Source organism: Pristiophorus japonicus, unplaced genomic scaffold (genome assembly GCF_044704955.1).
Source record: "Pristiophorus japonicus isolate sPriJap1 unplaced genomic scaffold, sPriJap1.hap1 HAP1_SCAFFOLD_217, whole genome shotgun sequence".
NCBI lineage: Eukaryota > Metazoa > Chordata > Chondrichthyes > Pristiophoridae > Pristiophorus > Pristiophorus japonicus.
Genome location: NW_027251876.1, coordinates 470,752 through 491,879, shown reverse-complemented (window position 1 = coordinate 491,879; position 21,128 = coordinate 470,752).

The window sequence follows — 21,128 nt, the reverse complement described above, 5'->3', positions numbered from 1 at the left end:
GCATCTCTCGGAGGACCTTCACACAGCATATGTCCCATCACCCAGAGGACCCTCACACAGCACATGTCCCACAACCCAGAGGGACTCACACAGTTCATGTCCCATCTCCCAGAGGGACCCACACAACACATGTCCCAACTCCCAGAGGACCCTCACAGAGCACATGTCCCATCTCCCGGAGGGGCTCACACAGCACATGTCCCATCTCCCAGAGGACCCTCACACATCACATGTCCCATCTCCCGGAGGACCCTCACACAGTACATGTCCCATCTCCCAGAGGACCCTCACACAGCACATGTCCCATCTCCCAGAGGACCCGCACACAGCACATGTCCCATCTCCCGGAGTATCCTTGCACACCACATGTCCCATCTCCCTGAGGACCCTCACACAGCACATGTCCCATCTCCCGGAGGGGCTCACACAACACATGTCCCATCTCCCAGAGGACCCTCACACATCACAAGTCCCATCTCCCAGAGGACCCTCACACAGCACATGTCGCATCACCCGGAGGATACTCACACAGCACATGTCCCATCTCCCAGAGGACCCTTACACAGCACATGTCCCATCTCCCAGAGGACCCTCACACAGCACATGTCCCATCTCCCGGAGTAACTTCAGACAGCACGTGTCCCATCTCCTGGAGGAACCTCAGACAGCACATGTCCCACCTCCCAGAGGGACTCACACAGTTCATGTCCGATCTCCCGGAGGACCCTCACACAGCACATGTCCCATCTCCCGGAGGACCCTCACACAGCACATGTCCCATCTCCCAGAGGGATTCACAGCACATGTCCCATCTCCCGGAGGACCCTCACACAGCACATGTCCCATCTCCCAGAGGACCTGCACACTGCACATGTCCCATCTCCCGGAGGACACTCACACAGCACATGTCCCATCTCCCGGAGGACCCTCACACTGCACATGTCCCATCTCCCGGAGGACCCTCACACAGCACATGTCGCATCTCTCGGAGGACCTTCACACAGCACATGTCCCACCTCCCAGAGGGACTCACACAGTTCATGTCCCATCTCCCAGAGGGACTCACACAACACATGTCCCAACTCCCAGAGGACCCTCACACAGCACATGTCCCATCTCCCGGAGGGGCTCACACAGCACATGTCCCATCTCCCAGAGGACCCTCACACATCACATGTCCCATCTCCCGGAGGACCCTCACACAGTACATGTCCCATCTCCCAGAGGACCCTCACACATCACATGTCCCATCTCCCAGAGGACCCTCACACAGCACATGTCCCATCTCCCAGAGGACCCGCACACAGCACATGACCCATCTCCCGGAGTATCCTTACACACCACATGTCCCATCTCCCTGAGGACCCTCACACAGCACATGTCCCATCTCCAGGAGGGGCTCACACAACACATGTCCCATCTCCCAGAGGACCCTCACACATCAAAAGTCCCATCTCCCAGAGGTCCCTCACACAGCACATGTCGCATCTCCCGGAGGATACTCACACAGCACATGTCCCATCTCCCAGAGGACCCTTACACAGCACATGTCCCATCTCCCAGATGACCCTCACACAGCACATGTCCCATCTCCCGGAGGAATTTCAGACAGCACGTGTTCCATCTCCCGGAGCAAACTCAGACAGCATATGTCCCATCTCCCAGAGGACCCTCACACAGCACATGTCCCACCTCCTGGAGGACCCTCACACAACACATGTCCCATCTCCCGGAGGACCCTCACACAGCACATGTCCCATTTCCCGGAGGTTCCGCCCACAGCACATGTCCCATATCCTGGAGGACCCTCACACGGCACATTTCCCATCTCCCAGAGGACCCTGACACTGCACATGTCCCATCTCCCGGAGGACACTCACACAGCACATGTCCCATCTCCCGGAGGACCCTCACACAGCACATGTCCCATCTCCCGGAGGACCCTCACACAGCACATGTCCCATCTCCCGGAAGACCTTCACACAGCACATGTCCCACCTCCCAGAGGGACTCACACAGTTCATGTCCCATCTCCCGGAGGACCCTCGCACAGCACATGTCCCATCTCCCGGAGGACCGTCACACAGCACATGTCCCATCTCCCGGTGGACCCTCACACAGCACATGTCCCATCTCCTGGAGGACCCTCACACAACACATGTCCCATCTCCCGGAGGACCCTCAGACAGCACATGTCCCATTTCCCGGAGGTCCCGCCCACAGCACATGTCCCATATCCTGGAGGACCCTCACACGGCACACGTCCCATCTCCCAGATGACCCTGACACTGCACATGTCCCATCTCCCGGAGGACACTCACACAGCACATGTCCCATCTCCCGGAGGACCCTCACACTGCACATGTCCCATCTCCCAGAGGACCCTCACACAGCACATGTCGCATCTCTCGGAGGATACTCACACAGCACATGTCCCATCTCCCGGAGGACCCTCACACAGCACATGTCCCATCTCCCAGAGGACCCTCACACAGCACATGTCCCATCTCCCGGAGTAACTTCAGACAGCACGTGTCCCATCTCCCGGAGGAACCTCAGACAGCACATGTCCCATCTCCCAGAGGACCCTCACACAGCAAATGTCCCATCTCCCGGAGGACCTCACACAACACATGTCCCATTTCCCGGAGGTCCCGCCCACAGCACATGTCCCATATCCTGGATGACCCTCACACGGCACATGTCCCATCTCCCAGAGGACCCTGACACTGCACATGTCCCATCTCCCGGAAGACACTCACACAGCACATGTCCCATCTCCCGCAGGACCCTCACACTGCACATATCCCATCTCCCGGAGGACCCTCACACAGCACATGTCCCATCTCCCAGAGGACCTGCACACTGCACATGTCCCATCTCCCGGAGGACACTCACACAGCACATGTCCCATCTCCCGGAGGACCCTCACACTGCACTTGTCCCATCTCCCGGAGGACCCTCACACAGCACATGTCGCATCTCTCGGAGGACCTTCACACAGCATATGTCCCATCACCCAGAGGACCCTCACACAGCACATGTCCCACAACCCAGAGGGACTCACACAGTTCATGTCCCATCTCCCAGAGGGACCCACACAACACATGTCCCAACTCCCAGAGGACCCTCACAGAGCACATGTCCCATCTCCCGGAGGGGCTCACACAGCACATGTCACATCTCCCGGAGGACCTTCACACAGCACATGTCCCACCTCCCAGAGGGACTCACACAGTTCATGTCCCATCTCCCGGAGGACACTCACACAGCACATGTCTCATCTCCCAGAGGACCCTCACACAGCACATGTCGCATCTCTCGGAGGATACTCACACAGCACATGTCCCATCTCCCGGAGGACCCTCACACAGCACATGTCCCATCTCCCAGAGGACCCTCACACAGCACATGTCCCATCTCCCGGAGTAACTTCAGACAGCACGTGTCCCATCTCCCGGAGGAACCTCAGACAGCACATGTCCCATCTCCCAGAGGACCCTCATACACCAAATGTCCCATCTCCCGGAGGACCTCACACAACACATGTCCCATCTCCCGGAGGACCCTCACACAGCACATGTCCCATTTCCCGGAGGTCCCGCCCACAGCACATGTCCCATATCCTGGAGGACCCTCACACGGCACATGTCCCATCTCCCAGAGGACCCTGACACTGCACATGTCCCATCTCCCGGAAGACACTCACACAGCACATGTCCCATCTCCCGCAGGACCCTCACACTGCACATATCCCATCTTCCGGAGGACCCTCACACAGCACATGTCCCATCTCCCAGAGGACCTGCACACTGCACATGTCCCATCTCCCGGAGGACACTCACACAGCACATGTCCCATCTCCCGGAGGACCCTCACACTGCACTTGTCCCATCTCCCGGAGGACCCTCACACAGCACATGTCGCATCTCTCGGAGGACCTTCACACAGCATTTGTCCCATCACCCAGAGGACCCTCACACAGCACATGTCCCACAACCCAGAGGGACTCACACAGTTCATGTCCCATCTCCCAGAGGGACCCACACAACACATGTCCCAACTCCCAGAGGACCCTCACAGAGCACATGTCCCATCTCCCGGAGGGGCTCACACAGCACATGTCCCATCTCCCAGAGGACCCTCACACATCACATGTCCCATCTCCCGGAGGACCCTCACACAGTACATGTCCCATCTCCCAGAGGACCCTCACACAGCACATGTCCCATCTCCCAGAGGACCCGCACACAGCACATGTCCCATCTCCCGGAGTATCCTTGCACACCACATGTCCCATCTCCCTGAGGACCCTCACACAGCACATGTCCCATCTCCCGGAGGGGCTCACACAACACATGTCCCATCTCCCAGAGGACCCTCACACATCACAAGTCCCATCTCCCAGAGGCACTCACACAACACATGTCCCATCTCCCGGAAAACCCTCACACAGTACATGTCCCATCTCCCGGAGGACCCTCACACAGCACATGTCCCATCTCCCAGAGGACCTGCACACTGCACATGTCCCATCTCCCGGAGGACACTCACACAGCACATGTCCCATCTCCCGGAGGACCCTCACACTGCACATGTCCCATCTCCCGGAGGACCCTCACACAGCACATGTCGCATCTCTCGGAGGACCTTCACACAGCACATGTCCCACCTCCCAGAGGGACTCACACAGTTCATGTCCCATCTCCCAGAGGGACTCACACAACACATGTCCCAACTCCCAGAGGACCCTCACACAGCACATGTCCCATCTCCCGGAGGGGCTCACACAGCACATGTCCCATCTCCCAGAGGACCCTCACACATCACATGTCCCATCTCCTGGAGGACCCTCACACAGTACATGTCCCATCTCCCAGAGGACCCTCACACATCACATGTCCCATCTCCCAGAGGACCCTCACACAGCACATGTCCCATCTCCCAGAGGACCCGCACACAGCACATGACCCATCTCCCGGAGTATCCTTACACACCACATGTCCCATCTCCCTGAGGACCCTCACACAGCACATGTCCCATCTCCAGGAGGGGCTCACACAACACATGTCCCATCTCCCAGAGGACCCTCACACATCAAAAGTCCCATCTCCCAGAGGTCCCTCACACAGCACATGTCGCATCTCCCGGAGGATACTCACACAGCACATGTCCCATCTCCCAGAGGACCCTTACACAGCACATGTCCCATCTCCCAGATGACCCTCACACAGCACATGTCCCATCTCCCGGAGGAATTTCAGACAGCACGTGTTCCATCTCCCGGAGCAAACTCAGACAGCATATGTCCCATCTCCCAGAGGACCCTCACACAGCACATGTCCCACCTCCTGGAGGACCCTCACACAACACATGTCCCATCTCCCGGAGGACCCTCACACAGCACATGTCCCATTTCCCGGAGGTTCCGCCCACAGCACATGTCCCATATCCTGGAGGACCCTCACACGGCACATTTCCCATCTCCCAGAGGACCCTGACACTGCACATGTCCCATCTCCCGGAGGACACTCACACAGCACATGTCCCATCTCCCGGAGGACCCTCACACAGCACATGTCCCATCTCCCGGAGGACCCTCACACAGCACATGTCCCATCTCCCGGAAGACCTTCACACAGCACATGTCCCACCTCCCAGAGGGACTCACACAGTTCATGTCCCATCTCCCGGAGGACCCTCGCACAGCACATGTCCCATCTCCCGGAGGACCGTCACACAGCACATGTCCCATCTCCCGGTGGACCCTCACACAGCACATGTCCCATCTCCTGGAGGACCCTCACACAACACATGTCCCATCTCCCGGAGGACCCTCAGACAGCACATGTCCCATTTCCCGGAGGTCCCGCCCACAGCACATGTCCCATATCCTGGAGGACCCTCACACGGCACACGTCCCATCTCCCAGATGACCCTGACACTGCACATGTCCCATCTCCCGGAGGACACTCACACAGCACATGTCCCATCTCCCGGAGGACCCTCACACTGCACATGTCCCATCTCCCAGAGGACCCTCACACAGCACATGTCGCATCTCTCGGAGGATACTCACACAGCACATGTCCCATCTCCCGGAGGACCCTCACACAGCACATGTCCCATCTCCCAGAGGACCCTCACACAGCACATGTCCCATCTCCCGGAGTAACTTCAGACAGCACGTGTCCCATCTCCCGGAGGAACCTCAGACAGCACATGTCCCATCTCCCAGAGGACCCTCACACAGCAAATGTCCCATCTCCCGGAGGACCTCACACAACACATGTCCCATCTCCCGGAGGACCCTCACACAGCACATGTCCCATTTCCCGGAGGTTCCGCCCACAGCACATGTCCCATATCCTGGATGACCCTCACACAGCACATGTCCCATCTCCCGCAGGACCCTGACACTGCACATGTCCCATCTCCCGGAGGACCCTCACACAGCACATGTCCCATCTCCCAGAGGACCTGCACACTGCACATGTCCCATCTCCCGGAGGACACTCACACAGCACATGTCCCATCTCCCGGAGGACCCTCACACTGCACTTGTCCCATCTCCCGGAGGACCCTCACACAGCACATGTCGCATCTCTCGGAGGACCTTCACACAGCATATGTCCCATCACCCAGAGGACCCTCACACAGCACATGTCCCACAACCCAGAGGGACTCACACAGTTCATGTCCCATCTCCCAGAGGGACCCACACAACACATGTCCCAACTCCCAGAGGACCCTCACAGAGCACATGTCCCATCTCCCGGAGGGGCTCACACAGCACATGTCACATCTCCCGGAGGACCTTCACACAGCACATGTCCCACCTCCCAGAGGGACTCACACAGTTCATGTCCCATCTCCCGGAGGACCCTCACACAGCACATGTCTCATCTCCCAGAGGACCCTCACACAGCACATGTCGCATCTCTCGGAGGATACTCACACAGCACATGTCCCATCTCCCGGAGGACCCTCACACAGCACATGTCCCATCTCCCAGAGGACCCTCACACAGCACATGTCCCATCTCCCGGAGTAACTTCAGACAGCACGTGTCCCATCTCCCGGAGGAACCTCAGACAGCACATGTCCCATCTCCCAGAGGACCCTCACACACCAAATGTCCCATCTCCCGGAGGACCTCACACAACACATGTCCCATCTCCCGGAGGACCCTCACACAGCACATGTCCCATTTCCCGGAGGTCCCGCCCACAGCACATGTCCCATATCCTGGAGGACCCTCACACGGCACATGTCCCATCTCCCAGAGGACCCTGACACTGCACATGTCCCATCTCCCGGAAGACACTCACACAGCACATGTCCCATCTCCCGCAGGACCCTCACACTGCACATATCCCATCTCCCGGAGGACCCTCACACAGCACATGTCCCATCTCCCAGAGGACCTGCACACTGCACATGTCCCATCTCCCGGAGGACACTCACACAGCACATGTCCCATCTCCCGGAGGACCCTCACACTGCACTTGTCCCATCTCCCGGAGGACCCTCACACAGCACATGTCGCATCTCTCGGAGGACCTTCACACAGCATTTGTCCCATCACCCAGAGGACCCTCACACAGCACATGTCCCACAACCCAGAGGGACTCACACAGTTCATGTCCCATCTCCCAGAGGGACCCACACAACACATGTCCCAACTCCCAGAGGACCCTCACAGAGCACATGTCCCATCTCCCGGAGGGGCTCACACAGCACATGTCCCATCTCCCAGAGGACCCTCACACATCACATGTCCCATCTCCCGGAGGACCCTCACACAGTACATGTCCCATCTCCCAGAGGACCCTCACACAGCACATGTCCCATCTCCCAGAGGACCCGCACACAGCACATGTCCCATCTCCCGGAGTATCCTTGCACACCACATGTCCCATCTCCCTGAGGACCCTCACACCGCACATGTCCCATCTCCCGGAGGGGCTCACACAACACATGTCCCATCTCCCAGAGGACCCTCACACATCACAAGTCCCATCTCCCAGAGGACCCTCACACAGCACATGTCGCATCTCCCGGAGGATACTCACACAGCACATGTCCCATCTCCCAGAGGACCCTTACACAGCACATGTCCCATCTCCCAGAGGACCCTCACACAGCACATGTCCCATCTCCCGGAGGAACTTCAGACAGCACGTGTTCCGTCTCCCGGAGCAAACTCAGACAGCACATGTCGCATCTCCCAGAGGACCCTCACACAGCACATGTCCCATCTCCTGGAGGACCCTCACACAACACATGTCCCATCTCCCGGAGGACCCTCACACAGCACATGTCCCATTTCCCGGAGGTTCCGCCAACAGCACATGTCCCATATCCTGGAGGACCCTCACACGGCACATGTCCCATCTCCCAGAGGACCCTGACACTGCACATGTCCCATCTCCCGGAGGACACTCACACAGCACATGTCCCATCTCCCGGAGGACCCTCACACAGCACATGTCCCATCTCCCGGAGGACCCTCACACAGCACATGTCCCATCTCCCGGAAGACCTTCACACAGCACATGTCCGATCTCCCAGAGGACCCTCACACAGCACATGTCCCATCTCCTGGAGGACCCTCACACAACACATGTCCCATCTCCCGGAGGACCCTCACACAGCACATGTCCCATTTCCCGGAGGTCCCGCCCACAGCACATGTGCCATATCCTGGAGGGGCTCACACAGCACATGTCCCATCTCCCGGAGGACCCTCACACTGCACATGTCCCATCTCCCGGAGGACCCTCACACAGCACATGTCACATCTCCCGGAGGACCTTCACACAGCACATGTCCCACCTCCCAGAGGGACTCACACAGTTCATGTCCCATCTCCCGGAGGACCCTCACACAGCACATGTCCCATCTCCCGGTGGACCCTCACACAGCACATGTCCCATCTCCCGGAGGACCCTCACACAGCACATGTCCCATCTCCTGGAAGACCTTCACACAGCACATGTCCCATCTACCGGAGGACCCTCACACAGCACATGTCCCATCTCCCAGAGGGACTCACACAGCACATGTCCCATCTCCCGGAGGACACTCACACAACACATGTCCCATCTCCCGGAGGACCCTCACACTGCACATGTCCCATCTCCCGGAGGACCCTCATACAGCACATGTCCCATCTCCCAGAGGACCCTCACACAGCACATGTCCCATCTCCCAGAGGACCTGCACACTGCACATGTCCCATCTCCCGGAGGACACTCACACAGCACATGTCCCATCTCCCGGAGGACCCTCACACTGCACTTGTCCCATCTCCCAGAGGACCCGCACACTGCACATGTCCCATCTCCCGGAGGACACTCACACAGCACATGTCCCATCTCCCGGAGGACCCTCACACTGCACATGTCCTATCTCCCGGAGGACACTCACACAGCATATGTCCCATCTCCCGGAGGACCCTCACACAGCACATGTCCCATCTCCCGGAGGACCCTCACACAGCACATGTCCCATCTCCCGGAAGACCTTCACACAGCACATGTCCCATCTCCCAGAGGACCCTCACACAGCACATGTCCCATCTCCCAGAGGGACTCACACAGCACATGTCCCATCTCCCGGAGGACCCTCACACAGCACATGTCCCATCTCCCGGAGGACCCTCACACAGCACATGTCCCATCTCCCGGAAGACCTTCACACAGCACATGTCCCATCTCCCAGAGGACCCTCACACAGCACATGTCCCATCTCCCAGAGGGACTCACACAGCACATGTCCCATCTCCCGGAGGACCCTCACACAACACATGTCCCATCTCCCGGAGGACCCTCACACAGCACATATCCCATCTCCCAGAGGGACTCACACAGCACATGTCTCACCTCCCAGAGGGACTCACACAGTTCATGTCCCATCTCCCAGAGGGACTCACACAACACATGTCCCAACTCCCAGAGGACCCTCACACAGCACATGTCCCATCTCCCGGAGGGGCTCACACAGCACATGTCCCATCTCCCAGAGGACCCTCACACATCACATGTCCCATCTCCCGGAGGACCCTCACACAGTACATGTCCCATCTCCCAGAGGACCCTCACACATCACATGTCCCATCTCCCAGAGGACCCTCACACAGCACATGTCCCATCTCCCAGAGGACCCGCACACAGCACATGTCCCATCTCCCGGAGTATCCTTACACACCACATGTCCCATCTCCCTGAGGACCCTCACACAGCACATGTCCCATCTCCCGGAGGGGCTCACACAACACATGTCCCATCTTCCAGAGGACCCTCACACATTACAAGTCCCATCTCCCAGAGGACCCTCACACAGCACATGTCGCATCTCCCGGAGGATACTCACACAGCACATGTCCCATCTCCCAGAGGACCCTTACACAGCACATGTCCCATCTCCCAGATGACCCTCACACAGCACATGTCCCATCTCCCGGAGGAATTTCAGACAGCACGTGTTCCATCTCCCGGAGCAAACTCAGACAGCATATGTCCCATCTCCCAGAGGACCCTCACACAGCACATGTCCCACCTCCTGGAGGACCCTCACACAACACATGTCCCATCTCCCGGAGGACCCTCACACAGCACATGTCCCATTTCCCGGAGGTTCCGCCCACAGCACATGTCCCATATCCTGGAGGACCCTCACACGGGACATGTCCCATCTCCCAGAGGACCCTGACACTGCACATGTCCCATCTCCCGGAGGACACTCACACAGCACATATCCCATCTCCCGGAGGACCCTCACAGAGCACATGTCCCATCTCCCGGAGGACCCTCACACAGCACATGTCCCATCTCCCGGAAGACCTTCACACAGCACATGTCCCACCTCCCAGAGGGACTCACACAGTTCATGTCCCATCTCCCGGAGGACCCTCGCACAGCACATGTCCGATCTCCCGGAGGACCGTCACACAGCACATGTCCCATCTCCCGGTGGACCCTCACACAGCACATGTCCCATCTCCTGGAGGACCCTCACACAACACATGTCCCATCTCCCGGAGGACCCTCAGACAGCACATGTCCCATTTTCCGGAGGTCCCGCCCACAGCACATGTCCCATATCCTGGAGGACCCTCACACGGCACATGTCCCATCTCCCAGATGACCCTGACACTGCACATGTCCCATCTCCCGGAGGACACTCACACAGCACATGTCCCATCTCCCGGAGGACCCTCACACTGCACATGTCCCATCTCCCGGAGGACCCTCACACAGCACATGTCCCATCTCCCAGAGGACCCTCACACAGCACATGTCGCATCTCTCGGAGGATACTCACACAGCACATGTCCCATCTCCCGGAGGACCCTCACACAGCACATGTCCCATCTCCCAGAGGACCCTCACACAGCACATGTCCCATCTCCCGGAGTAACTTCAGACAGCACGTGTCCCATCTCCTGGAGGAACCTCAGACAGCACATGTCCCATCTCCCAGAGGACCCTCACACAGCAAATGTCCCATCTCCCGGAGGACCTCACACAACACATGTCCCATCTCCCGGAGGACCCTCACACAGCACATGTCCCATTTCCCGGAGGTCCCGCCCACAGCACATGTCCCATATCCTGGAGGACCCTCACACGGCACATGTCCCATCTCCCAGAGGACCCTGACACTGCACATGTCCCATCTCCCGGAAGACACTCACACAGCACATGTCCCATCTCCCGCAGGACCCTCACACTGCACATATCCCATCTCCCGGAGAACCCTCACACAGCACATGTCCCATCTCCCAGAGGACCTGCACACTGCACATGTCCCATCTCCCGGAGGACACTCACACAGCACATGTCCCATCTCCCGGAGGACCCTCACACTGCACTTGTCCCATCTCCCGGAGGACCCTCACACAGCACATGTCGCATCTCTCGGAGACCTTCACACAGCATATGTCCCATCACCCAGAGGACCCTCACACAGCACATGACCCACAACCCAGAGGGACTCACACAGTTCATGTCCCATCTCCCAGAGGGACCCACACAACACATGTCCCAACTCCCAGAGGACCCTCACAGAGCACATGTCCCATCTCCCGGAGGGGCTCACACAGCACATGTCCCATCTCCCAGAGGACCCTCACACATCACATGTCCCATCTCCCGGAGGACCCTCACACAGTACATGTCCCATCTCCCAGAGGACCCTCACACAGCACATGTCCCATCTCCCAGAGGACCCGCACACAGCACATGTCCCATCTCCCGGAGTATCCTTGCACACCACATGTCCCATCTCCCTGAGGACCCTCACACAGCACATGTCCCATCTCCCGGAGGGGCTCCCACAACACATGTCCCATCTCTCAGAGGACCCTCACACATCACAAGTCCCATCTCCCAGAGGACCCTCACACAGCACATGTCGCATCTCCCGGAGGATACTCACACAGCACATGTCCCATCTCCCAGAGGACCCTTACACAGCACATGTCCCATCTCCCAGAGGACCCTCACACAGCACATGTCCCATCTCCCGGAGGAACTTCAGACAGCACGTGTTCCGTCTCCCGGAGCAAACTCAGACAGCACATGTCCCATCTCCCAGAGGACCCTCACACAGCACATGTCCCATCTCCTGGAGGACCCTCACACAACACATGTCCCATCTCCCGGAGGACCCTCACACAGCACATGTCCCATTTCCCGGAGGTTCTGCCAACAGCACATGTCCCATATCCTGGAGGACCCTCACACGGCACATGTCCCATCTCCCAGAGGACCCTGACACTGCACATGTCCCATCTCCCGGAGGACACTCACACAGCACATGTCCCATCTCCCGGAGGACCCTCACACAGCACATCTCCCATCTCCCGGAGGACCCTCACACAGCACATGTCCCATCTCCCGGAAGACCTTCACACAGCACATGTCCGATCTCCCAGAGGACCCTCACACAGCACATGTCCCATCTCCTGGAGGACCCTCACACAACACATGTCCCATCTCCCGGAGGACCCTCACACAGCACATGTCCCATTTCCCGGAGGTCCCGCCCACAGTACATGTGCCATATCCTGGAGGGGCTCACACAGCACATGTCCCATCTCCCGGAGGACCCTCACACTGCACATGTCCCATCTCCCGGAGGACCCTCACACAGCACATGTCACATCTCCCGGAGGACCTTCACACAGCACATGTCCCACCTCCCAGAGGGACTCACACAGTTCATGTCCCATCTCCCGGAGGACCCTCACACAGCACATGTCCCATCTCCCGGTGGACCCTCACACAGCACATGTCCCATCTCCCGGAGGACCCTCACACAGCACATGTCCCATCTCCTGGAAGACCTTCACACAGCACATGTCCCATCTCCCGGAGGACCCTCACACAGCACATGTCCCATCTCCCAGAGGGACTCACACAGCACATGTCCCATCTCCCGGAGGACACTCACACAACACATGTCCCATCTCCCGGAGGACCCTCACACTGCACATGTCCCATCTCCCAGAGGACCCTCACACAGCACATGTCCCATCTCCCAGAGGACCCTCACACAGCACATGTCCCATCTCCCAGAGGACCTGCACACTGCACATGTCCCATCTCCCGGAGGACACTCACACAGCACATGTCCCATCTCCCGGAGGACCCTCACACTGCACTTGTCCCATCTCCCGGAGGACCCTCACACAGCACATGTCGCATCTCTCGGAGGACCTTCACACAGCATATGTCCCATCACCCAGAGGACCCTCACACAGCACATGTCCCACCTCCCAGAGGGACTCACACAGTTCATGTCCCATCTCCCAGAGGGACTCACACAACACATGTCCCAACTCCCAGAGGACCCTCACAGAGCACATGTCCCATCTCCCGGAGGGGCTCACACAGCACATGTCCCATCTCCCAGAGGACCCTCACACATCACATGTCCCATCTCCCGGAGGACCCTCACACAGTACATGTCCCATCTCCCAGAGGACCCGCACACAGCACATGTCCCATCTCCCGGAGTATCCTTGCACACCACATGTCCCATCTCCCTGAGGACCCTCACACAGCACATGTCCCATCTCCCGGAGGGGCTCACACAACACATGTCCCATCTCCCAGAGGACCCTCACACATCACAAGTCCCATCTCCCAGAGGACCCTCACACAGCACATGTCGCATCTCCCGGAGGATACTCACACAGCACATGTCCCATCTCCCAGAGGACCCTTACACAGCACATGTCCCATCTCCCAGAGGACCCTCACACAGCACATGTCCCATCTCCCGGAGGAACTTCAGACAGCACGTGTTCCATCTCCCGGAGCAAACTCAGACAGCACATGTCCCATCTCCCAGAGGACCCTCACACAGCACATGTCCCATCTCCTGGAGGACCCTCACACAACACATGTCCCATCTCCCGGAGGACCCTCACACAGCACATGTCCCATTTCCCGGAGGTTCCGCCAACAGCACATGTCCCATCTCCCGGAGGACACTCACACAGCACATGTCCCATCTCCCGGAGGACCCTCACACAGCACATGTCCCATCTCCCGGAGGACCCTCACACAGCACATGTCCCATCTCCCGGAAGACCTTCACAAAGCACATGTCCCATCTCCCAGAGGACCCTCACACAGCACATGTCCAATCTCCTGGAGGACCCTCACACAACACATGTCCCATCTCCCGGAGGACACTCACACAACATATGTCCCATCTCCCGGAGGACCCTCACACTGCACATGTCCCATCTCTCGGAGGACCCTCACACAGCACATGTCCCATCTCCCAGAGGACCCTCACACTGCACATGTCCCATCTCCCGGAGGACCCTCACACAGCACATGTCACATCTCCCGGAGGACCTTCACACAGCACATGTCCCACCTCCCAGAGGGACTCACACAGTTCATGTCCCATCTCCCGGAGGACCCTCACACAGCACATGTCCCATCTCCCGGTGGACCCTCACACAGCACATGTCCCATCTCCCGGAGAACCCTCACACAGCACATGTCCCATCTCCTGGAAGACCTTCACACAGCACATGTCCCATCTCCCGGGGGACCCTCACACAGCACATGTCCCATCTCCCAGAGGGACTCACACAGCACATGTCCCATCTCCCGGAGGACACTCACACAACACATGTCCCATCTCCCGGAGGACCCTCACACTGCACATGTCCCATCTCCCGGAGGACCCTCACACAGCACATGTCCCATCTCCCAGAGGACCCTCACACAGCACATGTCCCATCTCCCAGAGGACCTGCACACTGCACATGTCCCATCTCCCGGAGGACACTCACACAGCACATGTCCCATCTCCCGGAGGACCCTCACACTGCACTTGTCCCATCTCCCGGAGGACCCTCACACAGTACATGTCGCATCTCTCGGAGGACCTTCACACAGCATATGTCCCATCACCCAGAGGACCCTCACACAGCACATGTCCCACCTCCCAGAGGGACTCACACAGTTCATGTCCCATCTCCCAGAGGGACTCACACAACACATGTCCCAACTCCCAGAGGACCCTCACAGAGCACATGCCCCATCTCCCGGAGGGGCTCACACAGCACATGTCCCATCTCCCAGAGGACCCTCACACATCACATGTCCCATCTCCCGGAGGACCCTCACACAGTACATGTCCCATCTCCCAGAGGACCCTCACACAGCACATGTCCCATCTCCCAGAGGACCCGCACACAGCACATGTCCCATCTCCCGGAGTATCCTTGCACACCACATGTCCCATCTCCCTGAGGACCCTCACACAGCACATGTCCCATCTCCCGGAGGGGCTCACACAACACATGTCCCATCTCCCAGAGGACCCTCACACATCACAAGTCCCATCTCCCAGAGAACCCTCACACAGCACATGTCGCATCTCCCGCAGGATACTCACAAGGCACATGTCCCATCTCCCAGAGGACCCTTACACAGCACATGTCCCATCTCCCAGAGGACCCTCACACAGCACATGTCCCATCTCCCGGAGGAACTTCAGACAGCACGTGTTCCATCTCCCGGAGCAAACTCAAACAGCACATGTCCCATCTCCCAGAGGACACTCACACAGCACATGTCCCATCTCCTGGAGGACCCTCACACAACACATGTCCCATCTCCCGGAGGACCCTCACACAGCACATGTCCCATTTCCCGGAGGTTCCGCCAACAGCACATGTCCCATATCCTGGAGGACCCTCACACGGCACATGTCCCATCTCCCAGAGGACCCTGACACTGCACATGTCCCATCTCCCGGAGGACACTCACACAGCACATGTCCCATCTCCCGGAGGACCCTCACACAGCACATGTCCCATCTCCCGGAGGACCCTCACACAGCACATGTCCCATCTCCCGGAAGACCTTCACATAGCACATGTCCCATCTCCCAGAGGACCCTCACACAGCACATGTCCCATCTCCTGGAGGACCCTCACACAACACATGTCCCATCTCCCGGAGGACCCTCACACAGCACATGCCCCATTTCCCGGAGGTCCCGCCCACAGCACATGTGCCATATCCTGGAGGGGCTCACACAGCACATGTCCCATCTCCCGGAGGACCCTCACACTGCACATGTCCCATCTCCCGGAGGACCCTCACACAGCACATGTCACATCTCCCGGAGGACCTTCACACAGCACATGTCCCACCTCCCAGAGGGACTCACACAGTTCATGTCCCATCTCCCGGAGGACCCTCACACAGCACATGTCCCATCTCCCAGAGGACCCTGACACTGCACATGTCCCATCTCCCGGAGGACACTCACACAGCACATGTCCCATCTCCCGGAGGACACTCACACAGCACATGTCCCATCTCCCGGAGGACCCTCACACAGCACATGTCCCATCTCCTGGAGGACCCTCACACAACACATGTCCCATCTCCCGGAGGACCCTCACACAGCACATGTCGCATCTCCCGGAGGATACTCACACAGCACATGTCCCATCTCCCAGAGGACCCTTACACAGCACATGTCCCATCTCCCAGAGGACCCTCACACAGCACATGTCCCATCTCCCGGAGGACCCTCACACTGCACATGTCCCATCTCCCGGAGGACCCTCACACAGCACATGTCACATCTCCCGGAGGACCTTCACACAGCACATGTCCCATCTCCCAGAGGGACTCACACAGCACATGTCCCATCTCCCGGAGGACACTCACACAACACATGTCCCATCTCCCGGAGGACCCTCACACTGCACATGTCCCATCTCCCGGAGGGGCTCACACAGCACATGTCCCATCTCCCAGAGGACCCTCACACATCACATGTCCCATCTCCCGGAGGACCCTCACACAGCACATGTCCCATCTCCCAGAGGACCCTGACACTGCACATGTCCCATCTCCCGGAGGACACTCACACAGCACATGTCCCATCTCCCGGAGGACACTCACACAGCACATGTCCCATCTCCCGGAGGACCCTCACACAGCACATGTCCCATCTCCTGGAGGACCCTCACACAACACATGTCCCATCTCCCGGAGGACCCTCACACAGCACATGTCGCATCTCCCGGAGGATACTCACACAGCACATGTCCCATCTCCCAGAGGACCCTTACACAGCACATGTCCCATCTCCCGGAGGACCCTCACACTGCACATGTCCCATCTCCCGGAGGACCCTCACACAGCACATGTCCCATCTCCTGGAGGACCCTCACACAACACATGTCCCATCTCCCGGAGGACCCTCACACAGCACATGTCGCATCTCCCGGAGGATACTCACACAGCACATGTCCCATCTCCCAGAGGACCCTCACACAGCACATGTCCCATTTCCCGGAGGACCCTCACACTGCACATGTCCCATCTCCCGGAGGACCCTCACACAGCACATGTCACATCTCCCGGAGGACCTTCACACAGCACATGTCCCACCTCCCAGAGGGACTCACACAGTTCATGTCCCATCTCCCAGAGGGACTCACACAACACATGTCCCAACTCCCAGAGGACCCTCACACTGCACATGTCCCATCTCCCGGAGGGGCTCACACAGCACATGTCCCATCTCCCAGAGGACCCTCACACATCACATGTCCCATCTCCCGGAGGACCCTCACACAGTACATGTCCCATCTCCCAGAGGACCCTCACACAGCACATGTCCCATCTCCCAGAGGACCCGCACACAGCACATGTCCCATCTCCCGGAGTATCCTTGCACACCACATGTCCCATCGCCCTGAGGACCCTCACACAGCACATGTCCCATCTCCCGGAGGACCCTCACACAACACATGTCCCATCTCCCAGAGGACCCACACACATCACAAGTCCCATCTCCCAGAGGACCCTCACACAGCACATGTCGCATCTCCCGGAGGATACTCACACAGCACATGTCCCATCTCCCAGAGGACCCTTACACAGCACATGTCCCATCTCCCAGAGGACCCTCACACAGAACATGTCCCATCTCCCGGAGGAACTTCAGACAGCACGTGTTCCATCTCCCGGAGCAAACTCAGACAGCACATGTCCCATCTCCCAGAGGACCCTCACACAGCACATGTCCCATCTCCTGGAGGACCCTCACACAACACATGTCCCATCTCCCGGAGGACCCTCACACAGCACATGTCCCATTTCCCGGAGGTTCCGCCAACAGCACATGTCCCATATCCTGGAGGACCCTCACACGGCACATGTCCCATCTCCCAGAGGACCCTGACACTGCACATGTCCCATCTCCCGGAGGACACTCACACAGCACATGTCCCATCTCCCGGAGGACCCTCACACAGCACATGTCCCATCTCTCGGAGGACCCTCACACAGCACATGTCCCATCTCCCGGAAGACCTTCACACAGCACATGTCCCATCTCCCAGAGGACCCTCACACAGCACATGTCCCATCTCCTGGAGGACCCTCACACAACACATGTCCCATCTCCCGGAGGACCCTCACACAGCACATGTCCCATTTCCCGGAGGTCCCGCCCACAGCACATGTGCCATATCCTGGAGGGGCTCACACAGCACATGTCCCATCTCCCGGAGGACCCTCACACTGCATATGTCCCATCTCCCGGAGGACCCTGACACAGCACATGTCACATCTCCCGGAGGACCTTCACACAGCACATGTCCCACCTCCCAGAGGGACTCACACAGTTCATGTCCCATCTCCCGGAGGACCCTCACACAGCACATGTCCCATCTCCCGGTGGACCCACACACAGCACATGTCCCATCTCCCGGAGGACCCTCACACAGCACATGTCCCATCTCCTGGAAGACCTTCACACAGCACATGTCCCATCTCCCGGAGGACCCTCACACAGCACATGTCCCATCTCCCAGAGGGACTCACACAGCACATGTACCATCTCTCGGAGGACACTCACACAACACATGTCCCATCTCCCGGAGGACCCTCACACTGCACATGTCCCATCTCCCGGAGGACCCTCACACAGCACATGTACCATCTCCCAGAGGCCCCTCACACAGCACATGTCCCACCTCCCAGAGGGACTCACACAGTTCATGTCCAATCTGCCAGAGGGACTCACACAACACATGTCCCATCTCCCGCAGGACCCTCACACAGTACATGTTCCATCTCCCAGAGGACCCTCACACAGCACATGTCCCATCTCCCAGAGGACCCGCACACAGCACATGTCCCATCTCCCGGAGTATCCTTACACGGCACATGTCCCATCTCCCGGAGGTCCCGCCCACAGCACATGTCCCATATCCTAGAGGACCCTCACACGGCACATGTCCCATCTCCCAGAGGACCCGCACGCTGCACATGTCCCATCTCCCGGAGGACACTCACACAGCACATGTCCCATCTCCCGGAGGACCCTCACACTGCACATGTCCCATCTCCCGGAGGACCCTCACACAGCACATGTCCCATTTCCCGGAGGACACTCACACAGCACATGTCCCATCTCCCGGAGGACCCTCACACAGCACATGTCCCATCTCCCGGAGGACCCTCACACAGCACATGTCCCATCTCCCGGAAGACCTTCACACAGCACATGTCCCATCTCCCAGAGGACCCTCACACAGCACATGTCCCATCTCCCAGAGGACCCTCACACAGCACATGTCCCATCTCCCGGAAGACCTTCACACAGCACATGTCCCATCTCCCAGAGGACCCTCACACAGCACATGTCCCATCTCCCAGAGGACCCTGACACAGCACATGTCCCATCTCCCAGATGACCCTCACACAGCACATGTCCCATCTCCCGGACAGACAGCACGTGTTCCATCTCCCGGAGCAAACTCAGACAGCACATGTCCCATCTCCCAGAGGACCCTCACACAGCACATGTCCCATCTCCCGGAGGAACTTCAGACAGCACGTGTCCCATCTCCCGGAGGAACCTCAGACAGCACATGTCCCATCTCCCAGAGGACCCTCACACAGCATATGTCCCATCTCCCGGAGGACCTCTCACAACACATGTCCCATCTCCCGGAGGACCCTCACACAGCACATGTCCCATTTCCCGGAGGTCCCGCCCACAGCACATGTCCCATATCCTGGAGGACCCTCACACGGCACATGTCCCATCTCCCAGAGGACCCTGACACTGCACAAGTCCCATCTCCCGGAGGACACTCACACAGCACATGTCCCATCTCCCGGAGGACCCTCACACTGCACATGTCCCATCTCCCGGAGGACCCTCACACAGCACATGTCCCATCTCCCAGAGAACCTGCACACTGCACATGTCCCATCTCCCGAAGGACACTCACACAGCACATGTCCCATCTCCCGGAGGACCCTCACACTGCACATGTCCCATCTCCCGGAGGACCCTCACACGGCACATGTCCCATCTCCCAGAGGACCCGCACATTGCACATGTCCCATCTCCCGGAGGACACTCACACAGCACATGTCCCATCTCCCGGAGGACCCTCACACAGCACATGTCCCATCTCCCGGAGGACCCTCACACAGCACATGTCCCATCTCCCGGAAGACCTTCACACAGCACATGTCCCATCTCCCGGAGGACCCTCACACAGCACATGTCCCATCTCCCAGAGGGACTCACACAGCACATGTCCC